The sequence below is a fragment of the Echinops telfairi genome, unplaced genomic scaffold, assembly GCF_000313985.2.
Source record: "Echinops telfairi isolate 266 unplaced genomic scaffold, ASM31398v2 ScPeMD7_3;HRSCAF=10, whole genome shotgun sequence".
NCBI classification, from domain to species: domain Eukaryota; kingdom Metazoa; phylum Chordata; class Mammalia; order Afrosoricida; family Tenrecidae; genus Echinops; species Echinops telfairi.
The window spans coordinates 8,714,642-8,732,093 of NW_022103899.1; positions in this window are offsets into that span (position 1 = coordinate 8,714,642).

The following is a 17,452-nucleotide window of genomic DNA, read 5'->3' on the forward strand; positions in this document are numbered from 1 at the left end:
GAAATGAGGAGCTGATGCCAGGGGCTTAAGTAGAGAGCAAATGTTTTGAGAATGATGAGGGCAATGAATGTACAAATGTGCTTTACATAACTGATGTATGTATGGATTGTGATAAGAGTTGTATGAGCTCCTAATAAAATGATTAAGAAAACAAGCCATAGACAAAATGTGATCAATGAGAGATAAGAATATGATAAAATAATGTATCCCTATCTCTAAGAAGAGTGGCCCAAACAACTGAATATTTTGTCATTCTGCATATTATAAACACTTCAGGTTATATTTTTCCTATCTTCCTTATACTAATTATGGGGAATTCATTTTAATTTGCTTCCCCAGGATAGAACCTATAATGTTAACATTGATCATTTTTTTAAACTCCAAAATAGGATGATAGAAATATTTTAGGATTTGTAAAAAAAAAAAAAAAAAAAGAAAGAAAAAAGAAAGAAATATTTTAGGAACAACCAGATTGCTCCTTAAAAATGAGGATGGAGGAATCATTTCTGAATGATAAGGTGCAACATGGACATAGGGACAAGCAAGCACAGACAGGGGAAGACAGAAGCCCCAGGAAGATCATCAAGGAACCAAGGAATTCTGGGGAAGATGAGAATTCCACTGCGAGAAAAAAAAAAAAGAAATGAGGATGGAAAGACTCCATCTCCTCTCCCATAGACATATTACCTGGAGATAACAGTCCCTGGAAATGGATATTGTGCTTAGTAAAGAGTTAGTGAAAAAGAAATGAGGCTTTCTGGTGTCTTGTGAATGGTTAACTATATCCTTGATCTCTACCTAATAGTTGTTATCAGCACCTACCCTACCAAGAGTAGACAATCAAAAATGTCTCCAGATATTGCCAGTTAACTTATGGGAGACAATATCAGTCCTCTAGTTGAAAACTATTGGTTCACATATCTATTTATTTATTTTATTTATTTATACATCAATCCAACCAATAAATGTTCGAGGTACATGCTATGTGTCAAGTCTTGAACTACAACAATAAAATAGAAAAATCCCCTTGGCTTTTTCCATCCTGCCGTCTAGCTGTCGACAGTCTAGCGTAGGACTGTGCAGAGCATATCAAAATACAGCTAGCCTTAGGAAGAATGGGAATGTGGGAGCACTTAGCTGTGCTCATATAGAACCTGCACATGGATCGAGAGGCATTTGTGCACATAGAACAAAGGAATATTGAATGGCCTAAAACCAAGAATGACGTGTATCAGGGCTGTATCTTCTCAACATACTTTTTCATTATGTATACTTAGCAAATAATCTAAGAAATTGAACTATATGAAGAAGAGTTTGGCATCAGGATTAGAGGAAGGCTTATTAACAACCTGCAACATGCAGATGATATAACCTTGCTTCCTGAAAGTGAGGAGGACTTAAAGCACTTGCTGATGTAGAACAAGGATTTCGGCTCTGAATATGGAATACAACTTAATGTGAAGAAAGCAAAAAATCTCACAACTGGACAAAAATATGTGGGGGGAGGTCAGATGCTTACAAATATCCTCCCTGAAGGCAATCAGTCACCAGACTACTATGGTAGGGCCTGCTCCCTGCTGCTGGGGACAATGGGCTAAGGCTTGCGACCATTAGTTTGGTTCCTGTAGGTGGGGTTCACATCCTACTGATAATGGTTCCTATGGAGATCCAGAGAACAGGTTAAACCAGCTCAGTTAAGCTACCATCCTGTATGTAGGCTCCACCCAACCCCTCCTCTTCCTATTGTGTGTATGCCCCTAGACCACCCCCTTCCATTACTGTATAACCTATAGTGCAACCCCTTCCTGTGATGTATGTCTTTACCTGTAATTAGTGGGCTTGCACACCCTCAAAGGTATATAGGTCTGGGTTAGCAATAGAGAGTTCTCTCTCTGTTGGCTCCTCCCTTGACCTTTTGTTGGTTCCCCAGTTCCTCTCCTTTCCTCGCTCCCCTGTTATCTTTCCACTTGTCCTCCTTCCCTTCCCCCTCTCTCCACGTGGAGCACCAAGTGGGGCTGAGGTGAGCAATGCTACCATGAAATGTGTCTGGCTCCATTATTTGACTCTCTCTTCTATCTCTCACACTCTCTATGACTTTACTATAATCTTTACTTACTATTGCTGTACAATTGCACCTACTGGATTCGTGATGACGTGTTAGGGGCTGGCTTCCCCTTGCAAAAATATAGCATCTCAATAAAACAAGAATAGGATTTGTCAAGGATTTCATTTTGGTTGGATCGTGGAAGTATCAGGGACGAGATCAAAGCATGCACTGCATTGGGTAAAACTGCCAAACAAGTTCCCCTTAGAGTGTTGAAAAGCAAGGGCGTTACTTTGAGGACGAAGGTGCACCTGACCCAAGTCATGGTATTACCAATTGCCTCTAGCATGACAATTTCATATCATTTTCAAACGCATCCAAAAGTTTGACATTGAATCAATGCATTTGAATTACAGTGCTGATGACGAATACTGAGAGTACCACGGGCTGCCAAAAGTACAAACAGGTCTTGGAAGAAGTACAGCCAGAACGCCCCCCTGAGAAGTAAGAATGGTGCGACTGGGTCTCATGTACTTTGAGCATGTTTATCACGAGAGACCAGTTGCTACAAAGTAGAGGGACAGAAAAAAAGAGGAAGACGTTCACAAGAAGGAGAGATATGATGGCTGCAACAATGGGCTCACACTTAAGAACAACTGTGAAGATGGCACAGAAGCGGTGGCGTTCATTCTGTTGTACAAAGGGTCACTTTTAGTCAGAGCCAACCTGACAGCACCTAATAGCCAAACCGTTGTAGGTGTAGAAAAGTAAAGTGTCATTTACAGCCAGATATATGAAGTGTTACGAAAGGTAAGGATAAATGCCTCGAGAGCATAACAAAATGACCCCCAACCACTGACTGGGGATCAAAATATCACAAAGGGGTCTATAAGCTGACATCATACAAGATGGCTAAAAAGAGATCTAGGAATAGAGTGTGCCACAGAAAAAGAAGAAGTGGGCAAAAGCTAGGAGGGGGTGAACAAACCTGTTGGAGCACTAAGAATTATAGCCACAGACATGGCCATAAAGCCTTATGTTTCATATTAAGAAGTTTTTTTCTCCTTTATTCTAAAGGCAGTGGTAAGAGACAGTTTTATTCCTCAGGACAATGACTCAGCCTGGGATTGCTTTCCCTAACATTTATACCTTCCAGTCAATTCCCGTTATGTAAGTAAGTCCTTGGATACTTCTATGACATCCTGGAATTTCTCTAGCAAAGCAAATATCCCAAGATTGCCCTGCCCTTTTACGAGGAACTAGACAGCAACAGCCACTCTTCCAGAGTTAAACCACAACTGTCCAACATTTTTACTATTAACAAATGCCTCCTACATTCTAAAATTATTCTATATGGCTAGAAACAAGTAGAGTGCCATATCCTCTGTACATTAATAAATTAAATTAATGCTCCACATATTTTGGACATCTTCTCAGGAAAGACCAGTCCCTGGAAAAGGATATCAGGCTTGATCAATTTAAAAGTCAGTGAAAAAGAGGAAATCTTTGACAGGATGGATTGATACAGAGGCTGCAGCAATGGGCTCAAACAAATCAACACTGTGAGAACTGGCTGGGTTTTCTTCTGTCATATAGAAGTCAGAGCCAGCTTAACCTAACAGTGACACCCAATGAAGAGTGAAGAGAACGGAGACTCAAAGAAACAAGTAGTCCAAAACACTAATAGACTCACAAACCACAGCCTCCAATAGCCTGAGACAAGAAGAACTCTGTGGTGCCCGGCTCACACTATCCACAGCTCGGATGCAAGATCCCAATAGACAAAGTTGGAGGAAAATGGAGAACAAAATTCAAAGTAATAAAAATGGCCAGACTTAGAGGTCTGATTGAAACTGGTAGCGCCCCAAAGACATCTCTGAAGTTACTTCCAGAAATCACCTCTACAGTTTAAGTCAAACTATAAAGTCTAGAAAGGGAACAAAATCAGCCTTGGGAAATGTGTTCCTCAAAACAACCAACTACATGTGACCAAAAGGGCAGCATTTGCCCAAGAACAAAGTTGAAGGGAAGAGTGAACAGAAACTGAGAAGTGGGAAGAATCTGTTACATTGAAGGGATTAGAGCTAACATCACTAGAGAAAATGTGTGTAAATGGTTGGATGTAAAACTAAATTGTTCTGTAAACTTCCACCCAAACTGTAAGAAAGTGTTCAAATGAATAAATTAAAAAATTAATATTACAGAAGTTCTTTAAGAAGACAAGGCAAGTAGAGTTAACATTGACAATGAGATTAAAGAGAAAAGCATGGCGGGTGTGGACACAGTCTATGGCCTCCCCTGTCCTAGCCTTGCCCTTGCATCTTATTCCATCTGTCTAGAAGTCAAGCAGTAGCTTCTAAACTATAAGGATTTGAATTAAAAAATAAGTTCCTGATATATATCCATTACGTAAAAACTGGACTTGGTCTTTGAATGAATAAAGCACTCTTTAGGCAGGTGATATTTGTTCCTTATATCACACCACTAAAGAAGGCATTAGCACGAGAGAAAACATGAGTCATGAAGAAGAAAGTCAAATGAATGTGCAACATATTGCGGGAATGTTTTTTACCAAGCAGCGACGGGGTTTTAACAGAATGTGTTTTTGACTGAATCCGTTTGGAATTTGAGGGATGAAAAATTGTTTTGCTATTAAGTACCCTCATTGAGAGCCCAGCTTATTAGAATATGTCTACTTGCAAGTAAATAGTTTTGTACTCATTTCCTCTTCAACATCTCTTCACTACATCATAAACAGGAGAGAAAAGAACTTGTAAAAATAAAGCAAGACAATCTTTTCCTTCTATTTCTTTAAAGAGTCATCATTATATAAAGAAACTGGTTCTGGAACCTCTACCTACACCTTCAACACACTTAAAAACAATTATTTGAATCGATCTTATTCTCACAGTGGGGTGAGGGCAGGGAATATAATCCCTGGAGATTTAAATTCCCTAGAATTCTTTCTTTTATATTTATAATTCTAATTGTTTAGAAAGCATTTCAAGTGCTAAAGAACCTCTCCTTTGCCTTAAGCTATCATTTCTGTCACTAATTTTCCTCTTCAAAAAATTTACTATCTTTTATCTTGGGTTTAAAAAGGATCTAGTCCTTTTGAAATGGTCATATCTAAATGTCTAGTTCAAATTATAAATCTATCAGAAGGTCTATTGGAATTTAATTCTTTGTTCCTAATAGCATTTAAATGTAATAATATGCAATGAAAGTTAATAATTTAAAATAATAAATTGAATTATCTTTTGGAACAGTTATATTAAGTTACAGCTTTTTACTTTATCAATATTTAACCCAATTTTTAAAAGAAAAAGGAGAAGAGAGAAAAATAATAAAGGAAGGGCAAGGAAGAGAAGAATGAGGAAGGGGGGATGATAAAACTGTAGTCAGGTTGTAATTCATAGGAACAACTTGGTAAATACATGACCCCCCTAAAAGAAGATCCACCATGAACTGGATTGACACAGTGGCTGCAACAATGGGCCCAAATACAATTAAAATTGGGAGAATGGAGCAGGGCAAGGCAGTGATTCTTTCTGGTGTACTGGGTCACTATGCATCAGAGTTGGCTTGCTGGCACCTAACAACAGGGTAACAATCTTAATTGAAAATTAATGACTAGAGTGCAAGCATAGAGACCCCAGCCAAAAAGCCCAATCTGAGTCAGAATTAACATAATGGCATCCTTAAAGAAGGAAGCTGCCTATCAAAAATTGATGGAGGCTATAGAAAGGGCTTTCTGGCATGAAAACATCAAAAAACGAAAGTTCACGGGGTAAGACTCGGGAGGGTCCATCGAGGCTTCCCAGGGAAGGAAGCATCTTAGAGACTCACCTTTGAGACAGGTGTGTTGGTCCTGACCAAGTTCATTGCCATAAAGGCAAGTCTCACTCATGGCTTCCCTTGTGTGACAGAGTAGAACTATTTCCTAGGGTTTTGTTGGCTATCATCTTTACAGATGTATTAGCAAACCTTCCTTCCACAATGCCACTCCCAAACTCACTGTGCCTGATCAATTCCAACTCATGGGCCCCTCTAGGAAGGGTAGAACTTCCCTTGAGGGTTTCTGAGACCATAATTCTCTATGGAAGCAGAAAGCCAAGTCTTTCTCCCATGAAGAGGCTGGTAGTTTGGAACTCTTTATCTTGCGGTTAGCAGAGCCATCCGTAACCACTGCGACTCCACTGCTCCTTATAGGGACCTATTACAATATTGAAGTCCTGTGAAAAAGATTTTCTTGTCAGGTAGGTAGATCTGCCAGATGAAAGCAAGTTGTTTCTGAATTTCACCTTTCTCCCTCTGATTCCGGAATGGTGTGCCCACAGGTCTAGCACAACGCGATCATGTCCACGCTCGTGACGGTCCTTATTCCATACCTCTGGTGGTACGTGAGTTAGGCACTGGGCTGCTAATTGAAAGGTCAGCCATTCAAACCCACCGGTCTTTCTGAGGACAGAAGATGAGGCTGTCTGCCCCTGTAAAAGTTGTCTTAGAAAGCTTCCACAGGGTCACTATGAATCAGAACCTGCTGATGGCAGTGAGTTTGGACTGGGTTGTTATTCTGTCTCAGCCTCATGCCTTTGCCTGATGAAAGTGCCTCACACCCATGGTAAAGGCATCCGCATTCAGAGACGCTCTGCAAGAGTCAGCATTCATACTTAACCGCATAGCAAGTGCTGCCTTTAAGATACCAAAGTCCTCTTGGGGGCAAATCGGCTAGCCTTCAAGTGGACACCCTGACCATGGCATTGTCTGGTTCTTTCTCTTTTTAAAATGTCTACAACTAAAACTCATATCTCTTGAACATTAAACAATATAGAGATATTGTAAACACAAAGTAGATGTGCCATTTATAGATATAAGAATAAGCAGTGCTATCAGTTGATTTAGGATCTAAATGTAACTCCTTGTATGTTCCAGGTTCTTTGAAAAGTACTGGAGGGGTGCCAGTCCCACATTGAAACATGTAGTCTTGTTGTATTTCTGGGTAGGTAATACCTACATTCTTGACTTCACACCAGAAAGAATTCATGCTAAAGTCTGGTTTGTAATCCAAGTGGCTTTATATAAAGGACGGAAGGAGTTTCAGGTTTTACCGTCTCAAAGGATTACATGCTATTTCAGGGAAGCATGCCAAACGCACATAGGGTGCACTGGGGCTCACAGCTGAACACGGGCAGCCTCGTGGAACTGCGCACCCACACGTGGTGGCCTGAGGTCAGAGAGACTGTGACACCGCCAAGTGGGTGCAGGAGCAGGGTCAAGGGGAGAAGAGCAGAAGGCATTGGTTGGCCCCAGTGGCTGAATCAAGCCCACCTGGCTGGGGAGGTGGGGGTGTAGGAGGCACTGAACTAGAGCATGCCCAGTTAAAATCTTTATGGGTGGCTAAAGCTCACCTGATTCTCTTCCAAACCTCCTGTAAGGGGCCTTGTGCAGGCATGGGAGGGACAACCCCTTCTGTCCCTGTCCTGCTATCTAACAATCTCACTGGGAAACAGAAACGTATTACCATGAGACAAGGTGAAGAATACTGTAATAGTGTTCATAGACGTGAAGGTGAGCAAGTGGAGAAAGGACGTCTTCATACGGAGAAGAGCGAGCATTACTTACGCAATAAAAGAAAAGCAAGAGACTTTCTCAAATATCCATCATGTCTTGTCTTATGTATAGCTAATACACAGAAGTTACGCTTATAAACTTTCTACAATGTGAGTGATTATTCCAAATCTTTTATATATAAGTGTTTTCATGTCAATATAGAGTATAGCTAGGACTGAGAGTAAATTTGCTGGTATCTGAACTGTGTTGTGTTCACTTTTGAAATTCAGACATAGTCCTAATATTTGTTGGCACTGTGGAGTAAGTGTTTGACTGCTAAACACAAGGTCAGCATTCAGACTCACCAGCCACTATGCAGAAGACAGATGAAATTATTTGCTCCCAGAAAGATGAGCAGCCTCCGAAACCTCAGGTCATTATGAATCAGAATCAACTTCATGGCCGTGGATTTGGTTTGGTTTAGTTTTTCAGCAAAGCAAAGACTATAACTATTTAGCTCACCTTTATTTCCATACAAACCATAACAGTGCCAGGATCCTAGAAGGCACTCAAAGTGGTCTACAAAATCTCTACCCAAATGTGTAAGCATGTCAACAGATCCTGGAGACACCGGGAGGTCAATGCAACACAAGATTGAAGCTGTACCTTGCCTTTTCAGAGGGGAACTAAGCAAAAGTAGGCATTCACAATGAGCAAGTGATTAGAAGAGCCTGTATGTAGGCTCCAATAATGAGAGCTAGTTGATAGCCATAGATCTGTGTTCTCAAAATACCTCTATCTACCAGATGCTTGCTATCATGAGAATAAGCCTCAAACTGCAATACATTCAAACGTGCATGAGGAAGCAGGCACAGAAAGAGGTCAGTTCCAGTTCTTTGACCTTGGGAGGTTCACTTGAGGAAACTGCAGTCATATTCTAGCAACTGAAATCCTAATCAAGAGCAGGTGCAAAATCCTCAGCTAATAGTGGGTTACACATGAGAATAAACAGACTCCATTCTGAAGAGTTAAGCCGGAGTTTCTCAACCTAGGTACAACTGGGATCTGGGGCAAGATAGTTCTTTATTGTGGGGGCTAATCTGTGCACTAAGGAGTCCTAATGACACTGGATTAAGCACCGGGCAGTTCGAACCCACCAGTCTCTCTGTGGAAGAAAAAGGTGGCAGTCTGCTTCCATAAAGATGCATGGTCTCAGAAACCCTATGGAGCAGTTCTACTATACGGCAGTGAGTTCAGTTTGTGTAGTGGAGGGTATTTAGCGGCATCTCTGACACCTGCTTCCTGGATGCTAGAAGCAACCTCTTCCCCCAATTGTGAGTGGCAACCAAAAATTTCTCCAGTCAATGCCAACCAGTCCTTGGAGGGAAACATGTCCCCCAGATCAAAACGAAATTCATGGCCATCACGTCAATTCTGACTTACAGTGATCTTACGTAGTATTTCCAAGGCTGTATATACACATCTTCCTCCTGTGGAGCAGATGGTGGGTTTGAACCTCTGACCTTGCAGTTAGCAATTCAACACTTACTTGAGAGTGCCATCAGGCAGACAAAGAAAGAGAGAAAAATCACTGCTGGTTGAGAATCACGGATTCAGGTTGCTTAGTTTACTGGATACTTCATCTCTTCTTATGTAAATCAGAAGTGCCTTGCATATTTCCAACCAATCCATCACTCTTGTTTTGAAGAAGAAAAAAAATCATTCAAACATCCCTTATGATATAATTAGGACACCCACTAGTACTGATGAGAGAATGTGTTAGTAATGGGTGTCTTTGGAGAGTGCAGTCCTGATTAGAGTCATTGAAATGCTAACTAACATTGGTTCTGGGAAAGTGCAGGCATGCTTGATTTCAAATGTTCACTAATAGTCCCTTTGACTTGAAATTCAGAAGATTGAGTGCTCAGCTGTTAGCCAAAAGGTTGACAATTCATGTCCACACCTGCAGGGCCTGGCATTCTACCTTCCCCAAACCAGTCGTTGAGCACCCGAGCAAGCGCAACTCTGCGCTGACACACAATGGGTCACCAGGAGTCAGAAAAGAGTCTCCTGAAATCTCTCTTTTAAAATCAGTTTTAGACCCCAAGTCGGTAGTATCCACAGGCACCTCTCAGATGCAACCACTAAGAAACAAAACTAAGCTCTCAGGAGAAAATTGATAACATTGAATGTAATAATGCAAACAGCCCAATGGAGCACACTCCACATTTTCATTCCCTGAACAAAGTGTCCAATTAAACTGTTTTTGTTAGAAACAAGTAGATTCACAAGAAGTTTTCAGTTCAATCAATGAATTGTGGGTAAAATGTTTGCCATCACATAGAGTAAATATTTTGTATAATGGAATTTGATTATTAAGGAGTTATATGATATCTATACATGATAACAGTCACTATGAATTAAAATGGACATGATGGCAATGGGTTTGAATGTCCTTCTCCAGGGACTGGTCCCTTTTGATAACATGTCGTAAGTAGGTGAGACAAAGTCTCATCCCCCTTGCTTCTAAGGGAGCATTCGGGTGTGCTTCCTCCAAGACAAATATGTTCCTTATTCTGGTGAGTCCGATGTATATTCAGTGTTCATCACCAACACCCTAATTCAAGTGGTTTGATTCTTCTCCAGTCTTCCTTATTCACTGTCCAGTTTTCTTATACAAATGAGGCCATTGCGAATACCAAGGTTGGTTGGGTCAGGCACACCTTTGTCCTCAAAGTGACACCTTTGTTCTTTAACACGTTAAAAAGGTCTTTGCTGGCAGATTTGGCCAATGCGATACATCACCTAATGAAACGCCCTTTGATATCTTTATTGCTGCTTCCCAAAATGTCCATGGTGGGGTCAAGTAAAATTAAATCCCTGACAACTTCAAACCTTTCTCCATTTGTCATGATGATGCTTACTGGTTCAGTTGTAAGGACTTCTGTTATCTTGACAGTTAGTTGTAAATCCATACTGAAGGCTGTAGTGTTGCCATTGCTCTGATGTGTCCAGGGATCCTTGGTCTCGAGAACCAAAGCATGGACTCATGGACCACAAATGGCATGCAGAAAGCAAAGTTCATTTGGAAATGGAAGAAAAGCCCTGACAAAGTGGGTGGGAGCCAGAGTGAGTTGCCATTGAATGGACTGTGTCTAGAGACTTTTATCAGGCGTGGGATAGTGGGCCTGTCTGTGTCCCCACATTATGAATAGACCTAGCCCAGGTCTGGTCCAATTTCTCAGGGGCAATCATCAACCTGGTCTTGGTCTCCCCACAGCTGGGTCTTGGAAGCATGCAATGAGTCAGCAAAAGGAGTCTTAGGTTTGCTGACGTTGCAGTTTAGAAGCAGAGGTCTTATGCCCACAGGCCTAACATTTAAATTGTCCTACGCTGTTGATGTCATCCCTGCAGACATCCTGTCCACCCCAGTGCTTCCCACTGTTAGGCCTCTCCCCTCACTCTGCCTTCAGGATCTCTATTTCTAAGCTCTCGGTAGTCTTTGATCTTCACCAACAAATACTTCAAGTTCTCTCTGCTTCCAGCAAGCTAAGTTGTGTCATCTGCATATCACAGGGAGTTCATGAGCATTCTTCTGATCTTGGTGTGTTCCTTACACACATTACAGAAGACAAAATAGATGACTGGAATCCCATCAAAAGAGACATTTATGTGCATCAAAAGACTATCAAAAGGATAAAAAGAAAATCTGTAAACTGGGGTAGAATTGGCAATGATACATTGGACAAGGGACTAATTCCTAAAATTTGTAGAAAACGAGGAATAATCCAATTTAAAAATTGACAGAGGATATGAATAGACAAGACACCAAAGAAAACATTAGCCACACCATGTATAAAACTGCCATCAGTGTGGAAAGTGGTGGAACATTTCCTCAAACAAATGGAAACGGAAGTACTATATGCCCTCGCAACTCTTTTGCTGGGTAGAAAGCTTAAAGAAGTAGGAGTAATAACACAAAAAGACATATGCACACCCATGTTCATTGCAGCACCGTTCATAATCGTAAGAAGGTGGAAACAACCTGAATGTCCATCAATGTAAGAATGGGAGATAAACGTTGGTACATACACACAATGGAATACTCTGCAGCCTTAAACACTAGTGAGGAAACTGTGAAGCACCTCATGGCTTAGATGGACCTGGAGAGCATTGTGCTGAGGAAATGAGTCAATTACCAAAGGACAAATACTGTATGAGATCACTGTTGCACAGGAAAAATCAAGACAAATGTTTTTGTAGCAAAAGACACAGATGTTGCTGATAACCAGGGTTGGAAAGGGTAGGAGGGATGGTGAAGCACTGGGATAAAGGGTGGACAGGTATTAACTTGGGTGAAAGGGAAAGATCGTATTCTACAAGAGGGACAAAGAAAACAAGCAATAGGGAGCTTGAATTATTGTGTACCAAACATGACCTGAAATGTGAGCCCACATCTAGTTCACAATAACAAGTCTTTATTGTATATACTAAAGGAGCCCTGGGTATGTAGTGGTTAAGACTTGGGCTGCTAACTGAAAGATCAGCAATTCCACACCACCAGTTTCGCCCTTCCATGAGGATGTGCATTCTCTGAACCCACAGGGGTGTGTCTACCCTGTCCTAGAGATGCACTATGAGTCAATATGTGACCTTCTCTCAGAACCTTCTTTTCGGCATTTCTTCTTCTTTTTTAAGGTTTTTCCCCTTTTTATCTTATCTATCTCTGAAGGTATTATTTATTGTGTTTCTTCTACTTTTTGTCTTTATTTTTAACTAAATTTTGTTAATCTCCAGTTCTATTTTTTAGTTCAGGCACTTCCTTTCTAATTATTTCTTATTCTGATTTATATTGTTTTTCATAGCTTGCATCATTTTATTAATATCTTTTATGAACATGCATGTCTTCCTAGAATACTTTTATTGTTTATAAAGATGTTTTTTAGTTTATTCTCCTTATTTTTGTAACTTTGAGATTAGAACTCAGTTTCTGCTGTTTATTCCTGTGTAAATGTAGCAGTCATAAACTTTTAGACAGACATTTGATCCAAGTATGATTTTTAACTTCATAGCTTCCAGTTCTGCCATTTTTGTATTTTGACTATTTTTGTAACTTGCTGAGAATTTTTGTATACCTAATTTCTTCTCCTCAATCTTATCTAAATATTCTCGTTTGTTCCTTTCTATTGCCCCTTTCCTGCTAATTATTAATCCATTCAACCAGTCTCTCATTGGTGTGAGCTTCTGTTTTGAAAGGGAGTCCTAGTTGGTCAATTTCAGGAGTGCTTAATTTATACACTTCTCTAGCCTTGGCCCTCCCAAGGTAAGCGCTGGATAGTTAACTGAAAGGTTGGTGGTTCAAACCCATAGAAAAAAGATGAGGCTCTTTGTTCCTGTAAAGAATTACAGTCTTGGATAAGCTCAATAGGGCAGTGAATGGGTGGGAACCTTTCAGACCTTACTAATTGTCCCTACATTTACTCCTTTCCCAGTTTCAGCTACTGTTCTCAAAGTACCCTCGCTGTTTTTTCCCATTGGCTGTTTGAGGACTTGCCGCTTGTCAGGTCTTTCTGATGCCCTATTACCTTCCATGCTTTCTCCTGAACCTGTACCACTACTTTGCAAATCTTGAAGCTTTGGATGGTTTGATCCTACTTTTATTTGGGCTTCAAGAGAATATCCTGTCATATAAATTTATTATAAATGCCACCAATGACGTTTTTGTTTTTGCAATCTGAATATTCTATTTGTTTATATGTGGAAGTTTGCGAAACTCCAAAAACTATAATTCTACTGCCATTTCTAAGTCGCTCCAAGTGATATTTTCAATAAAATTCTTTGTGGGGGCATATTAGAGTTCAAAATGGAAACACTATTTTAGACTTTAAATGAACACTACACACCTAATGTCAAATATCCCATGTATAGACTATATTACTGATTGCAATAGTGAAGGCCATCTAAGTTTATTTCCTAACATTCACAGTTTAAACGTGAAATGTTACCATAGAAAAAATGACTTTATGTACTTTCTAAATAGTTACTCCCATGAAAAATTACTATATTACCAAGAAAAACAATCAATTGGCAAAAAAAAACCAATCAGAGCAATGATGATCATATTCATTTTATGTTGAGATACAGAAGTTCCTGAAAACAGGAAACGGTTTGTGATACGATAGAAAAACAAGAAAGAAAAGTTAAAGCACATCCCTTGACTAAGAAACATGTTTACAAAAAGGAGTGATAGAGCTCAGAATGCCTCCTAGAAAACAGATGTTCTTCCGAATTAAAGATGTGCCTTTAAAATAAGCTCTATTCATAGTAATTTATTTTCTACAGGGTATGTTAAAAAAACAATCTGCCAGGTCTCACGCAGTATGTAGAAAGTTAAACTTATGAGCTAATGGCAATTAGTCTGGTGCTCTAGTTCTAATTAGCCATTTTCTCCTTTAGTCTTAATCATCACGCATGCAAGGGCTTGTATAAATCTGTCAGGAAGGAAAGAGAAAAGATCACAGGCATTGGGTGTTTATTCACTTGGGTCCAGGTCACAGAGGATGCTGACGATCCTCTGGGGTCCTGGGGTAATGATGCCAAAGGCAGCTGTCTCTCAGGACCTGAATAGCACAATGGTCAGTAAGCCTCCGCCTCTTTCGGTTCATTTGCTGAATAAGAAATGAATACACAAAGGCAAATACCTAGTCTCTCAGATTTCTTTCCTAAGGGTTTGGATGTTAATATCAGTACAAGTGAATTACGTTTTCAGATTTTTTAATTGAATTATTTTGCAGTATAAAAATCACATCTATTTTAGGCATGCTTTCAAGGACCCAGCTAATGTGCATGCATATACATGCACATAAAATGTTTTTAAAATATATTTTGTTATTTTAATAATAATCATGGTGATGCTTGATATTCTCAAGACTAAGATGTGATTTGAAAACAACTAAAATACAGATTTCCTAAGTCCAATAAAGTATATGAGAACGACATATAAAGTGTTATGAACATAAACCCAAACCAAACCAAGCCCACTGCCATGGACCGATTCTGATGCATAATGATCATATTTGAACAGCCAACTCATGCAGTTATCAGTCCAATGCTTACCCAATAGTGACCCTAGGACCCTTTTATGTTACATCTCACTCACTACCATCAAGTCGATGTGGACTCAGAGACCCTATAAGACAGTTTAGAACTGCCCCTGTGAGTTTCTGAGCCTGGAACTGTTTGCAGGTATAGAAAGCCCCATCTTTCTGCTGGGCTGGTGGTTTGGAACTGCTGACCTTGAAGATTGCAGCCAAGTGCCTTACCTCTATGCCGCGAGGGCTCTTCTGTTACATGGAAGGAGTTAGTCACTAGGAAATATCAAACCATCACTATAGTTGCAGTTTAAGAGTAGAACAATTACCAACAGGTTAGCTTTACTTGACTTCCCTACCACCTGCTGGTGGAACATGGGATCAAATCTAGGAATTAAACGAAAATCTCTACTTGAACACAGATATATAGGTACAGATACTTGAGTACAGATATAGATAGGTAGATTAGATAGATGATAGATTAGATAGATGATAGATAGATAGATAGATAGATAGATAGATAGATAGATAGATAGATAGATAGATAGATAGAATTTCTATTAGAGAATGGAAATCATCTTAGGAATGTGGACAGAAGACCACTACTGAAGGAGCAGAAAAGGAACAGAGGTCAGCAAAGATCCAATGGAAACCCCATCATTCACTGTTCAACCAAATAAGTACTCAAAGAATCTTGATCACAAAGAAGTACGATGTGGTTCTTTTTAACACAAAAAGAGAAAAATCCCTTCTGATGTGCCAGACTCATGGGGGAGAATCTGTGTTGAGCTTGACAAGTCCTTTGGCATTTCTGCCAAGCCCCATGTGACTGAAAAGGATAAACAATTACATAGCATATCTCTCTGTCTTAGGTGAATTCGGTTCTGTAGACCTCGTACATGTCTCATTGAATGGAGATATCCATTCACTTGTTTATGGTCTCATCTCTATCTATATCACCATGCCTGGAATATTCTAAGCATCCATAAAGGTCCTTTTGAGTATAGAATGAATAAATGGATGAGTCTATACTCAAAAGCTAATGGTATTTGTAAATTTGAGCATTCCTTTGTGCATTTTCCAGTCACTCTGAAACTACTAAATAAACCTCCCTTGAGATTGCCATGGAAATCACTTATTCTCTCCAGAAGTACCTGTCACCTAACACCTTTATTGCTTATTAAGAATGAACTTGCTAAAGGTTTTCAAATCTGTAAATATAACTATAGATCCCCTTTAGTTCATTTTTAAAAAAAGAAATGACCTATTAGAACAATGCAACCAAGTTAATAAGGCGGGGTTATTATTTTTTAAACCTGTGCCGTGATTCACTTTAACATGAGTTTATGTATTTTAAATAACTTAGTCTTTATCTTAAATTGAATTTCAGCATGAATGCAGATTAGATCAGACTCAGAGGACTTATTCATTCCTAGATTGACAAATGGTGCCGAAAAAAATCATTACTTTTCAACTTCCCAAACCCAAAATGTCAATCATCTCTACTTAAGAGTTTCAGTACAGTACACTTTCCCTTGTATTCCTTGGTAAAGATTCAAGCAATTGTTTAATATTTGTGCTCTCTCCTTGCTAGTCCTCGAAGCCACTCCTACACAATGATTATTGAGTCGTACTTCTTTGTGTTAGCAGCTGGCATACTTCTTTCAATATATTTTAAGAACCAAGCCAGTTGCACACTAAAGTTCTTTTAAGATGTTTATCACATTCTAATTTGTGATATGGCTTGTAGAGGACTGCTCTTCATCATATACAAACCAGATATTAAATGGACTGTCAACATTATTTCCAAGAACAGTTTCTAAAATGATGCAGTGTTTTTAGTGAATCAAAGTTTATATAAAAGTGTTTTATTTAGCAATATGTCTTCTGAACTACGATATATAACTGCAAGATTCACATACATGCAAAAAAAAGAGAGTTTTAAGCAAGAGTTGATGTTCAAAATATTTAAATATGGCTACACACCACTGGACAGAATTCTGGAGCTGTCATCATATGCCAGCTATGACCTGCTACTCGCTGGGTGGTGTGGTAGTTACATAATCTTGAGACTATTAAGAGTGAAGGGGTGGAGTTTAGCCTGTCAGTCAGGTCTCACTCAGCTTGATGACCTCATTTGGAGACACTACGAAGATAAAGATAAATAGCTCGCTAGATCTTGTTTTGTCTTCCTGTGAACAAGACACATGGAGTTACATATGGGCTAATATCGGACTTATAGACTTGATCTGGACTGGGCTGGGATGTTTTCTCAATATACAATTGTTATTTTATATAAAGCTCTTTCTTATACACCTATGAGTGTCTATGAATTTGTTTCTCTAGTCAACCCAGACTAATACAGGTGGTAATGACGAGTCAAAAGGCAACAACCCAGTTAGACGGATTCTGGTTATGTGGATGTGGGAGGGTTGGAAAGAGCACTTGAGAGCCAGTGGCAATGGCTACTTGATAGAGTGAGCAATGGCTAACTGACAGAGTGGTACTTCGGTATCTAACAGTGGAACACAGTTACTGAAGTACTTTGGCCAAAATAGGCCAATTTGAAGTTGTTTTGTAAATTTTTTCTTATAGGAAAGAGGAAGAGAAACCCCACTGAAATAAAAGCTATTTCACTTTGAGGAAGGGGTAACTATCACTTTTCCCAGTGCTCACTAGAATTCCAGATCATCAGTTACGTGATTTGGGGAAAGGGAGGTTTTCTTCGGAAAACACATTTTTCTTATACAAATTTTGCAACAAC